Here is a 14,369-nt window from a genome sequence, read left to right on the forward strand (position 1 = left end):
TTCATATACTATTATGTCCATGTAAATATGAGTGTGTGTAAAAATCAACTCAAACTCATATATACATGTGCATTTATGTATATATGTGTGTTTGTGCCAGTATATTCTGTATGTATGTATTTACAGTGGTGTGAAAAAGTGTTTGCCCCCTTCCTGATTTCTTATTTTTTAGCATGTTTGTCACAGTTAAGTTTCAGATCATCAAACAAATTTAAATATTACACAAAGGCAAAACAAGTAAACACAATGCAATTTTTAAATGAAAGTTTTTATTATTTATTATTTATTATTTATTATTATACATTTCTTCCGACTCTATCTCAACAAAGACGACGGCTAGAAAAAAATTAAATAAAAAAAATTACACATCGCACTTATGACTGACACTTCATAGTTTGGCTTACTTGAAGCTCTTACTTACTTCTAGCTCTTATTTGTACCCAAATGTTTAAATGCACTTATTGTAAGTCACTTTGGATAAAAGCGTCTGCTGAATTACATGTAATGTAATGTACATGTAATTATTAAGGGAGGGAATAAAAATCTAAACCTACATGGCCCTGTGTAAAAAAGTGTATTTTGACCCCAAAATATAAAAAAATTTGCAAGTGCGATGATGACAGTGACAGTGAGACCAAGTGAATCATCTGTGTTAACATATGATGTGGTGAACTATGTGTGGTGTGAATGAGAGAACGAGGATGTAAAGACACAGAATAAACAGAAACAGCAGCAACAGAAACGGCAGCAGCAGAAACAGTAGCAGAAATTCAGAGTTTCTTCATGACCGCAGTGAAACAAATCAAAGCTCAGTGTTGTTAGTATTCATGATGATACAGCCTTGTAACACACGTAATTTTTTTTTTTTCCCTCATTCATTATTTAAGATGCAGCCAAAACCAACACACTCACACCTAACTCTTGTAACTCAACTACCTCTACTCACCGTCACAAACTCATGTTTATTCATATTAATGTGATTTGGAATAAGGTGGAATGGGACAACTCGACTGGTTTAGGGTAAAGTCAGGAATTTAATTAAAGCCCACATAGACCGGAAGCTCCAATTAACGCTGCATTTGTGTGTGTATCTGCGTCATTACCTCGTTTATGAAACCCTAAAGTTTCAGAACAAACAGTTCAGCCACTGCTGAGAAAATAGTGTTGTATTGTTTTCCTGGGCTCTGCGAAGCGGATCGGCACTTCCTTAATTTGATGTCGTCATCAGAAATCCTCACCACTCCTCTCACCACTGTAGCGCCTCCTGGTGCAGACACTAGTCCGGGCACATCCGGTTGCGTACATTCAACCGCAGAAGAAGAAGAACTACTCTCGTTGTAGCTGCTGAGATGCAGAGCATCCACCGTGCCAGAGGGGGAGCTGTGTATCTGAGAGCTGGCCTACGTCACTTCCAGGTACCTGGCCAATCACAGGACAGTGGGAAAGTTCTCGTTGGCTGGCCAATCACAACACAGTCCACATTCTGGGGGTGTGGTTTTGGTCTGAAACAGCGCGGCTGACGAGAGCGTCAGTGAGGAGATATTTTGATCGGCTCATTTGCAGCGATTAGGAGGTTTTTAACCATGAAAACAAGTTAATATATGTAAGTAGACCTCCATAACTAGCATATATGTGTGATACAAGCATTCTATGTCACCTTTAAATAAGGAGGGTGCACTTGCACAAGGAAACATAACAAAAGAGGCTGTACAGGTGCTGACAAATAACTAAAACACAAAGTAACATCAAATAAATGACCGCTATTTAGCTCTTGGAAAAAAGAATGAATACCAAAGAACAAAAGGAGATCAGCACCCATAAGTGTTACAAAGATACACGCACAAAACAAACAAGCAGCTATTCTGCAAAAGAACAGTCTCAGAACAAAAGAAATAGAGAGACCTACCGGTTAAGGTACTCTCTATACAAAGATTCAGAACACTGGCTAGAACCACTCAGATAGGTTCCAGCCAGGCAAAGCTAAACGAACACACTATCGAAATATGCTTGAACACAGAGAGGTATGTAACCAACAGCAAAGCGAACTAATCACTGACTCACAGCTGCCATGAGCTGAGGGCAGTTACAGTATTCTCACTTTGAAATTTCTGACACTTACTCGTCTTCTATCACTTTCTGCTCCACATGAGGGTCACAGGGAACTGGAGCCAATCCCAGCTGACATAGGGTGAGAGGCGGGGTCAGACCCTGGACAGAAATAGAGAACTTTTCCCCAGCTTTTATGCACACTGCCTGATGGGAGAAGGGTCTAGCTGCAGACCCGCAGACCACTCAACGACACAACCCTTTACTCAATGACACACCCCTCCACTCAACACACACCCCTTCAACAAACACCCCTTTACTCAACGACACACCCCCTCACACACAACGAAACACCCCCTCACACTACACCCCCTCACACAACACGACACTCTGATTGGGTCTCAAGAGACTGCGTCTAAAACGTGATGATGTTTTTAATCTTTAAATGACTCTGAGAAGTTGCACACAGCTTTGCTCATTTGAAAACGTGTGACCTCAGTTCTACAATTGTTAAGATAAAAGATTTGATGATGAATAATATTTTTCATGTTTAGAGATTAAAGATTCTGTTGAATCACGGTCAACAGTGTCATTTGATTTGATTTATTTCAGTTAGCCTGCATATATTTTAGGACAGGGAAAGTCTTAAAGGCAAATGCAGTCCAGTTCATTACTACTTGATTCTGGATGTTTCCATGTTAAAAATACAAAATACAATTTTATTTGACATTTTCTCCTATAGAGCAACACTACGTTCAGTGAAGGAGTCTGTTGGTTTTTGCTGTTTGTATGACAGTGCTTTAATTGATCTCCATCACTTTATTACTTTGGACTTGCATCAAATAGTGATTTACCACCACTGTGCCCGACTCTCACACTAGGTGTGTGAATGTACAAATAATAAGCAAGGATTAAGAGTACACATCTCTTCCTTTTTACATGATCAGCCCTGCACGTGTTCAATTCAATTCAATTCAATTCAATTTGTATAGTGCCAAATCATAACATACATTATCTCAAGGCACTGTACATAGACAACATCAAAGAGAGCAGAGAACCCTAACAGTTCACACAATGAGCAAACACTAGGCATCAGTGGAGAGAAAAAACTCCCTCTTAACAGGAAGAAATCTCTGACAGAACCAGACTCAGAGATGTGCGGTCATCTGCCTCGACTGGTTGGGGTGAAAGGAAAAATGGGGGACAGTGGAGAGGTAGGGGACAGAAAATGGGGGGAGAGAAAGGACAAGAGGGAGATGAGGTAGAGACAGAAGAGAGAGAGGGAGACCAGCAGCAGATACACAACAACTGTATCAGGTTACAAGTTTATACAGTTACTGATATCGACTTTTTAATTACAAAATAATAATAATGGTGACGATGAGCGTAGCCTCGGAAACTGGATCTTGATCCTGCAACCTGCATGATGAGAATACAGAGAGAGAGAGAGGGAAGGACGGAAAGACACAAACTAGGGAGAGAAAGAGACAAGGTTAATGACATATAAAAAGTCATAATCATATCCTGAGTGTGAGAGAGTGAATGTGTGTGTACCACAGGAAAATCCCCCAGCAGTTTAGTTCTATAGCAGCATAACTAAGAGATGGTCCAGGTCCAGGATGGTGTTAAGGAATACATGTGACTAACTTCTCAGTCACTTATAACTTGTTAATTATGTTTCATGTCTTAATTTCTGCCTGGTATTTTGCAATGGAGGCTAGTTTTGACTTCAACGTTGTAAGTATTAATTCAATTCACCATTGTTTTGAACATGACATTTATAACACAGTTTCATGTGATGGACAGGCTGATGTATGTAAAGTAAATGATAATGAGAAAAGACAAATGAGCAAGTTGGGAAGTTGAAGATAAATCTCAACAAGAGGTGTGTCCTTTAGTTGACCTTAGATTCCCTCTTGTACGTCAGAAATGATATATTACCGCGGACAATAATGGGACTGATGCTGGCTCAAACTGATTAAAAACATCCTAACTTAAAAAAGAAAGCATTTCTGACTGGAGGCACAGACCAGGGTCACCTCAATACCTGCCTACCCACTATATACATAATTAAAATATAGCCATTAATATGCTACATGAATTTATATGAATTGGTTTTGTGTAACTGTGCTTTGTGTTTAGTATGACATGTCTTCACTGAGGCGGTGGTGGTGCGTTGTCCTGGTGGAAAACCTTGGGCTGCAGGGGTATGTTGCATGCAATTAAAACAACAGCGTTGGCAATTATTATTTTTGAGGGGATATTGGGTTAAGACCCGGTATAATTTCAGTCCTACGGTGAAGAAATGTGTTTTTGCTTGTAGTTATGGGAGGAAGTTTGCTCACTTCACCAAGGAAGGCAGAGCAACACTCCATGACAACCCAGCCCCTGTCCTCAGGATCAGCAGGAAAAGACGGCACTCAAGCTGCACTGTGATCAGTAATACATACTACATGGACTGTTATGACAGCATGTTTACTATGGTACTGTGTCATTCTGAATCCAACATGGATCTCTATTGGAAGTTGTTGACATTTGCACATGAGACACGCTGGAACAATTATGATTCTGATGATTGTCTACAGGTCCCATCAGACACCATCTGAGGACCATCTGTACAGTCTGTACAAGACTTTCACATGTGATGACCACACAGTTCTGTTCTCTCTCAGTCAGGCTTATCTGTATGTCCATTTAGGGCAGTGATGTTACTGTGGCCAAACAAGTTGCCAGCCAGGATGACACCCCTTATCAGAGGAAGTGCAAATAATCAGGGAAAGAAAATGTTCTTAATCACATGTATTCAGTGTTGCATATTATGTGTAATTTAATTTTAGGAAAGGGCCCAACAAGCCCAACAGAAGCGACGCGAGGCAAGTTGTCTGTTAACCAGTGTAATCACAGAGGATCAGGGCATGCTGCAACACCTTAAAGTGAGTAAACAATTTTTATAGAACATCATCACAGGCAACACGGTGTCTCCGTGGGCCAAGAAACAGGACAAGGTCGTCCTTCTTTTTGAAGATGATGAACAAGTGGACAAAGTCATGCACTTCTTGTCTGAAGTACTCGAATGTACTGAGACAGACAAGGAGGCTGCAGATCCAGTGGCATTCGTAATGGATGTACTTTTGCCAGAGGTGAGATCTCAGACACTGACACTGATTTGTAGACTACATGTTTTATATGACTGCATATGTCTGTCTCCTTTTAAACACATGGTCACTGTCTAACACAATCTTAAATCTTAATCTTCATGCCACAGGCAACAGTATACGCCCTTGGAGCTGTTCACTCCATCTCCCTGGACAAAGCCAAGGAGAGGACAAAGCGAGGCAGGGACTGGATAGCTTCCTGAGCAATTACAGGAAAGCGTGAGGAATTCCTCAGGCGCCTGTAATCCCTGGGTAGTGAATGTGTCTGCTGGATTGTCTGTTGTGTATAAAGTAAAGAAAATATATCATTCATCACTTGTATTCATTACATGGATTTGAAAGTTATACAACTTTCTGTGCAGAATCAAGGGTTTCAGTGCATTTGTTTTACTTTCATCAAAAGACCTACTGATGTTCCTGGAAATAGGTAACATCTCCTTAATGACATCCTCAGCAGATCTTGTCTACTTAACATCTGTTTGTCACCACCACCTGGACCACACCAGCACAGAATTTTAGGAGGGTTTTTTTTCAGGTTAAAAACCTGATCAAGTAGACTTATTATTAGTTCTAATCGTTGTTCTGTCCAGTTGAACAACATGTCAAACTACTAATAAGACATTCAATAAATGTAGGCCTATATTAAACACACCTTTTTGTAACATACAGTTTGCCATGAAAGTTTGCAAAAACAAATGAATTATTATTATGAATTATTCAAAACGTTACATTGTACAGAAGTGTGTTCACAGTGGAATTTGTGATACTATATTGTATAAACGTGATAATTATATCACATAAACTTGATAATTATATCACATAAACGTGATATTATAGTGTATCAACGTGATAATTATATCACATAAACGTGATATTATATTGTATAATCGTGATAATTATATCACATAAACGTGATATTGTATTGTATAAACGTGATATTATATTGTATAAACGTGATATTGTATTGTATAAACGTGATAATTATATCACATTAACGTGATAATTATATTGTATAAACGCGGATAATTATAGTATAAACGGATATTGTATTGTATAAACGCGGATATTATATTGTAAACGTATTAAACGGATATTATATAAACGGATATTGTATTGTATAAACGCGGATAGTTATATCACATAAACGGATAATATTGTATAGCCTGATAATTATATCACATAAACGCGATATTAAATTGTATAAACGCGATAATTATACATAAACGGATAATTATATCACATAGACGGAAAATTATATCACAAAAACGTGATAATTATATACATAAACGCGGATAATTATATCACATAACGAAAATATATATACAAAAACGCGATAATTATATCGCATAAACGTGATATACATAAAAATGATAATTATATAAACGATAATTATATCGCATAAACGCGATAATTATATCACATAAACGATTATATCATAAACTTGATAATTATAAACGCGATATTATATTGTATAAACGCGATAATTATATCACATAAACTTGATAATTATATCACATAAACGGATATTATAGTGTATCAACGTGATAATTATATCACATAAACGTGATATTATATTGTATAATCGTGATAATTATATCACATAAACGGATATATAAACGTGATATTATATTGTATAAACGTGATATTGTATTGTATAAACGTGATATTATATTGTATAAACGTGATATTGTATTGTGTAAACGTGATAGTTATATCACATAAACGTGATACTATATTGTATAGCCTGATAATTATATCACATAAACGTGATATTAAATTGTATAAACGTGATAATTATATCACATAAACGTGATAATTATATCACATAGACGTGAAAATTATATCACAAAAACGTGATAATTATATAACATAAACGTGATAATTATATCACATAGACGTGAAAATTATATCACAAAAACGTGATAATTATATCACATAGACGTGAAAATTATATCACAAAAACGTGATAATTATATCACATAAACGTGATAATTACATCACAAAAATGTGATAATTATATCGACAACGGATAATTATATCGTGATAAACGGATAATTATATCACAAAACGCGATATTATATCAACATAAACGGATATTATATTGTATAAACGCGATAATTATATCACATAACGTGATAATTATATCACCTAAACGCGGATAATTATATCGTGATAAACGATAATTATATCACATAAACGCGGATATTATATTGTATAAACGATATATATCACATTCTCGATAATTATATCACATAAACGGATATTATAGTGTATCAACGATAATTATATCACATAAACGGGATAATTATATCACAAAAACGCGATAATTATATCGTGATAAACGGATAATTATATCACATAAACGGATATTATATTGTATAAACGCGGATATTATATTGTATAAACGTGATAATTATATCACAAAAACGTGATAATAATATCACATAAACATGATATTATATTGTATAAACGTGATAATTATAATCACAAAAACGTGATAATAATATCACATAAACATGATATTATATTGTATAAACGTGATAATTATATCATATAAACGTGATATTATATCACATAAACGTGATATTATATCGTATAAACGTGATATTATATCGTATAAACGTGATAATTATATCACATAAACGTGATATTATATCACATAAACGTGATAATTATATCACTCCAGGGGCTGTAAATAGGTAACAGCTAACAGCCCTGAACGCCTACCCCCAACAGAGAACAAGTCTCCACCCAGGATTACAAGCTATTTGTTTGTATTGAGGTGGAGCAGCGAGAAGGAGACACGCTGACATCAACACTGTCAAACACCAAAGCGGGTTTATAACAAAATCAAAACACTTCTTCCTTTAAAAATAAAGCTCCCGGAGAGTCAGTCAGTCATCATTTACCACTTTATCCTCCACCAGAGGGTCGCGGGGGGCGCTGTGCCAATCTCTGCTACATCGGGCGATAGGCGGGGTACACCCTGGACAGTTCGCCAGTCCATCGCAGGGCCACACACAGATAGAGACAAACAACCTGTCTCTCACTCTCACACTCACTCCTATGGTCAATTTAGAGTGTCCAATTTACCTAATCCCCACATTGCATGTTTTTGGACTGTGGGAGGAAGCCGGAGTACCCGGAGAGAACCCACGCACACACGGGGAGAACATGCAAACTCCATGTAAACTTCCAACCGGGGCTCGAACCCGGGTCTTCTCGCTGCAAGGCGAGAGTACTAACCACTATGCCACCGTGTGGCCCTATTTAAATATGTATATTGATATAATATATATCACTTTGGCGCAAACAAGAAAATGTCAAGTATTCCAACACCTTAGCTGAGGCTCCGTAATGATTTAATATGGTCACAGCTGCGTGATTAACAAGTATTAAATGAGTATTAAACGGTTAAATTATTTAGTAACAATAAGTTTTAACGTGTTAAAATGTCACTTAAACCGAGTCTGTTCACAGGCTGCGTTTAACAGCATTGAACCGAGCCACACGCCAACTGTGAAAAGACCCAGCTTCCCGCTGTGCCATAAACGCATCATTTCCGAGGTTCACTCGAAAAACAACGCGTATGATGCGTTCAGGGAAGCTGGGATTTCTCATACTGAACCAGACAGGGCCGCCACCATAGATATATCTACGGCCTCCACCACCACCATCATATATACACATATATACACATATATATACATATATATACATATGTATATATATATATATATATATATATATATATATATATATATATATATATACACATATACATACATATATATATATATATATATATATATATATATATATATATATATATATATATATACATATATATATATATATGTAAACATAGTTTTTAATGTGGTTAAAGTGAATTAGAATCCATCGTCTTTCTGGGACTGACAGACACTGACACTGGTTTATGTCTCTCATGGTGCAACACTGCCATCTACTGGCACTTGAGAATTCTGCATCACACCACACAAGTTTGATATTATACAACAAACTTCCTTTTTATATATATAATTGTCTAAACTTTGTGTTATTCTGCTAAAATAATCAACTAAATTTGAGATATTTCAATATTTGTTTTTCAGCCATGATGAGAACTTTTATTTTAATGTTGATATTTGAGGTTTTAAAAAGGTGGAAGATGAACGAGTTGCAGTTTTGTCAGAAAGTAGGACATTTCTTCAGACGTTCACCACCTGGGATTAAAGACTGTGGGATTTCTGTACGCCCTGCTTTTTCGCTGTTTTTGCACTTCTTCCTCTTCTTCTGTCTCTGTCTCTCTGTCTGTCTGTCTGTCTGTCTGTCTGTGTGTGTGTGTGTGTGTGTGTCTTTTTGTTCTTTCTTCCTTTCACTGCTCTTCTAACTCTACCACTGCAGGACAGAGTCACACGACGAATTTTAATTTAATTTACGACGGCGCATTTAATGGACAACAACCCCCAGCTGAGCAGAGAACCTGTCTGTACGAGCTCACCTGTCTATATGACCTGCTTATATAACCTGTGTGTGTGTGTGTGTGTGTGTGATGATGATGATCCTCAGCTGTGAGAGAAACACAGCTGCAGTCACTAGCTGCTGATTAACACACAAACATGTGACCTACATTCTAGATCTTTCTCTACACAACAAACTCTGTATCTGTGTATGTAGGTGTGTGTGTCTATTAATATATTGTAACACACATATGTGTGTATATGTATACATACTATATATGTATGTGTGTGCATGATTACAGTTATATATTAATTCATGTGTGTTTATACACTATATGTAAGGGTAGTACATATATTTGAGTGTATATACTGTATATGTAGTATAGTATACTACTACATAAATAAATACTGTTAATATAGTGTATATTTGTGTGTATGTGAATGTTTATGTAGTTTAGACTTGTGTGTGTTTATATACTATTACATGCATACATACTATCTGTATGTATGCATGTACAGTGGTGTGAAAAGGTGTTTGCCCCCTTCCTGATTTCTTATTTTTTAGCCTGTTTGTCACACTTAAATGTTTCAGATCATCAAACAAATTTAAAAAGTAAAAACAATGCACATTTTCAACAATTTTCAAATGAAGGTTTTTATTATTAAGGGAGGGAAAAACAATCTGAACCTTCATGGCCCTGTGTGAAAAAGCGTTTGCCCCCTAAACCTAATAACTGGTTGGGCCGCCCTTTGCAGCAACAACTGCATCAAGCGTTTGCGATAATTTGCAATGAGTCTTTTACAACGCTTCTTTGCAGAATTGTTGTCATTCAGCCACATTAGAGGGTTCTTGGGCATGAACCGCCTTTTTAAGGTCATGCCACAGCATCTCAATGGGATTCAGGTCAGGACTTTGACGAGGCCACTCCAAAGTCTTCACTTTGTTTTTCTTTAGCCATTCAGAAGTGGACTTGCTGGTGTGCTTCGGATCATTGTCCTGCTGCAGACCCCAAGTTCGCTTCAGCCTGAGGTCACGAACAGATGGCCGCACATTCTCCTTCAGGATTTTTTGGTAGACAGCAGAATTCATGGTTCCATGTATCACATCAAGTCTTCCAGGACCTGAAGCAGCAAAACAGCCCCACACCATCACACTACCACCACCATATTTGACTCTTGGTATGATGTTCTTTTTCTGAAATGTGGTGTTACTTTTACGCCAGATGAGACTTTTGTCTCATCAGTCCACAGAGTATTTTCCCAAAAGTCTTGGGGCTCATCAAGATGTTTTTTGGCAAAATTGAGACAAGCCTTAATGTTCTTTTTGCCCAACAGTGGTTTTGGAATTGGAACTCTGCCATGCAGGTCATTTCTGCCCAGTCTCTTTCTTATGGTGGAGTCATGAACACAGAGTGAGGCCTGCAGTTCTTCAGATGTTGTTCTGGGTACTTTTGTGACCTGTGCTATCGGGGTAACTCTTGTCGGCTGGCCACTCATGGGAAGGTTGCCCACTGTTCCATGTTTTCTGCATTTGTGAATAATGGCCCTCACTGTGGTTCTCTGGAGTCCCAAAGCTTTAGAAAGGTCTTTGTAACCTTTTCCAGACACTTTTCCAGATAGATGACAATTACTTTGTTTCTCATTTGTTCCTGAATTGCTTTAGATCGTGGCATGATGCCTTCTTTTTTCGGGATCTTTTGGCCGACTTCACTTTGTCTGACAGGTTCTATTTAAGTCGTCTCAATAGGTTTGGCAGTAATCAGGCCTGGGTGTGGCAAGTAAAACTTTCCAAAAAATGTGACTAACCACAGTGACCTCATGATTTTACAAGGGGGGCAATTACTTTTTCACATGGGGCCATTTGGATAGTTTTTTCCCCATAATAAATAAAATCATCAATTAAAAACTGCATTTTGTGTTAACTTGGGTTATCTTTGTCTAATATTTAAATTGGTTTGATAATCTGAAAAATGTAAGTGTGACAAACGTGCAAAAAAATAAGAAATCAGGAAGGGGGCAAAGCTTTTTCACACCACTGTATATATACATATTTATTTGTATTTGAATATATATATATGTCAACATTCACTGTGTATATATACAGTACATACATACAGTAGGAGTGTGTATGTATATATGAATGTGTATATATGAATGTGTATACACATGTGTTTACACAGTATTTACACACATGAGTGTGTATTTGTGTGTTTCATGTTTGTACGTAGCCTCTGTATATATCATGTTATTATTCACAGATAAGCAGATGGTTAATTACAGATATTTACATAATATTAACGCACATGGAGGAAGTTACAGGAAATAATCTCTTCCTCATGTTGACCCTAAAATATGAAAATATTAGCAACGCGATGATGACAGTGACAATGAGACCAAGTGAATCATCTGTGTTAACATATGATGTGGTGAAATATGTGTGGTGTGAATGAGAGAACGAGGATGTAAAGACACAGAATAAACAGAAACAGCAGCAACAGAAACAGTAGCAGCAGAAACAGTAGCATTAAAAACGGTAGCAACAGAAACAGTAGCAGAAACAGTAGCAGCAGAACAGCAAAGAAACGGTAGCAACAGACACAGTAGCAGCAGAAACAACAGCAACAGAAACAGTAGCAGAAACGTAGCAGCAGAAAGTAGCAGCAGTAGCAGAAACGGTAGCAACAGAAACAGTAGCAGCAGAAATGGTAGCAACAGAAACAGTAGCAGCAGAAACAACAGCAACAGAAACAGTAGCAGAAATGGTAGCAACAGAAACAGTAGCAGCAGAAACAACAGCAACAGAAACAGTAGCAGAAGCAGTAGCAGCAGAAACAGTAGCATCAGAAACGGTAGCAACAGAAATGGTAGCAATAGAAGTAGCAGCAGAAATGGTAGCAACAAAACAGTAGCAACAGAAACAACAGCAACAGAAACAGTAGCAGAAACGGTAGCATCAGAAACGGTAGCAACAGAAACAGTAGCAACAGAAACAGTAGCAGAAACAGTAGCAGAAACAGTAGCATCAGAAACGGTAGCAACAGAAACGTAGCAATAGAAACAGTAGCAGCAGAAATGGTAGCAACAGAAACAGTAGCAGCAGAAACAACAGCAACAGAAACAGTAGCAGCAGAAACAGTAGCATCAGAAACGGTAGCAACAGAAACGGTAGCAATAGAAACAGTAGCAGCAGAAATGGTAGCAACAGAAACAGTAGCAGCAGAAACAGCAGCAACAGAAACAGTAGCAGAAATGCATCAGAAATGGTAGCAACAGAAACGGTCAGAAACGGTAGCAACAGAACGGTAGCAACAGAAACGGCAACAGAAACGGTAGCAATAGAAACAGTAGCAGCAGAAATGGTAGCAAACAGAAACAGTAGTAGCAGAAACAACAGCAACAGAAACAGTAGCAGAAACAACAGCATCAGAAACGGTAGCAACAGAAACGGTAGCAACAGAAACAGTAGCAGCAGAAACAGAAGCAACAGAAAGAGTAGCAGAAATGGTAACAACCGAATTCAGATTTTCTTCATGATCACAGTGAAACAAATCAAAGCTCAGTGTTGTTAGTATTCATGACGATACAGTCTTGTAACACACAGAATTTTTGTTTTTTTTTCCTCATTCATTATTTAATATACAGCCAAAACCAACACACTCAAACTCTTGTAGCTCAACTACCTCTACTCACTCACTCACTCACACACACATTCACTCACTCACACTCTTTTTTGTTCTTCCGTCTGTCTTAATCATTATTTTTTACAGTGTTACTGTGTGTGTGTGTGTGGGTCAGGTGGGCAGTTAATCCCTTCATCACCTCCCTGGAGCTGCAGTTTACCATTAATTTCATCATTTCATCATCAAGTTTGTTAAAAATAGAATACAAGAAAATATCGATCGTTTTTAACCAAAACTCCAAAAAAATTGACGATCTCAACTGTTTTTTTGTGTTTTTAATCTTGTCCACAAACCTGTGTTCCAGACGTATTTTTTAAGTCTTTTTTTATGATCGATAACGTCCATTAACGTCACAAACTCATGTTTAGTCATATTCATGCTTTCTTTGTGTTTCCTGTTTTATTTTGGTAACCTTTGTGAGGTTTCTTCTCACTTCCTGTCAAGTTTCCCGCCTCTGTGATTGTCTCTCATGAGTCTCACCTGTGTCTCGTTGTCTTCTCGCCTCCCTGTGCTGATATAAGCTGCATCTCCTCGGCTGGTCTTTGACGCTCGTCTTCGTTGTCCTGTGCGCTGAATGTTTTCTGAGTGAAATCTGTGTTTTCTCACCTCCTGGTTCTGTATTTGTTTGCTGATTCTTGAGTAAAAATCACGGAGCTGATTTCTAAATTGCTGGTTGTATCTGAAAAAACACAGTTCTTTAATGTGTGAAGTTGGAAAAATATGGTTCATATGAGGCGTGTTGTGTCTGTAACACTAAATAATGAAACTCATCTGTTTTTGGTGTCACATATTGCACATATTGATTATTCTGAACATGGTGGACACAGATGTCAGTGAATATGAGTAAAAAACAACTTTTCACAGATATTATCTTCTTCTTTCAGCTTCTCCCTTCAGGGGGCGCCACACTGCATCGTCTGCCAGAATAGATATTGTTGTTTTTTAACAATAAAAATAAAAACTGTAGAAACAAATAAAGGAGAAAGTCCCACAGTGCGGCCCGAGAAATGGTTAATCTGGATCCTAAT

This window comes from Solea senegalensis, linkage group LG18 (assembly GCF_019176455.1).
Source record: "Solea senegalensis isolate Sse05_10M linkage group LG18, IFAPA_SoseM_1, whole genome shotgun sequence".
NCBI classification, from domain to species: domain Eukaryota; kingdom Metazoa; phylum Chordata; class Actinopteri; order Pleuronectiformes; family Soleidae; genus Solea; species Solea senegalensis.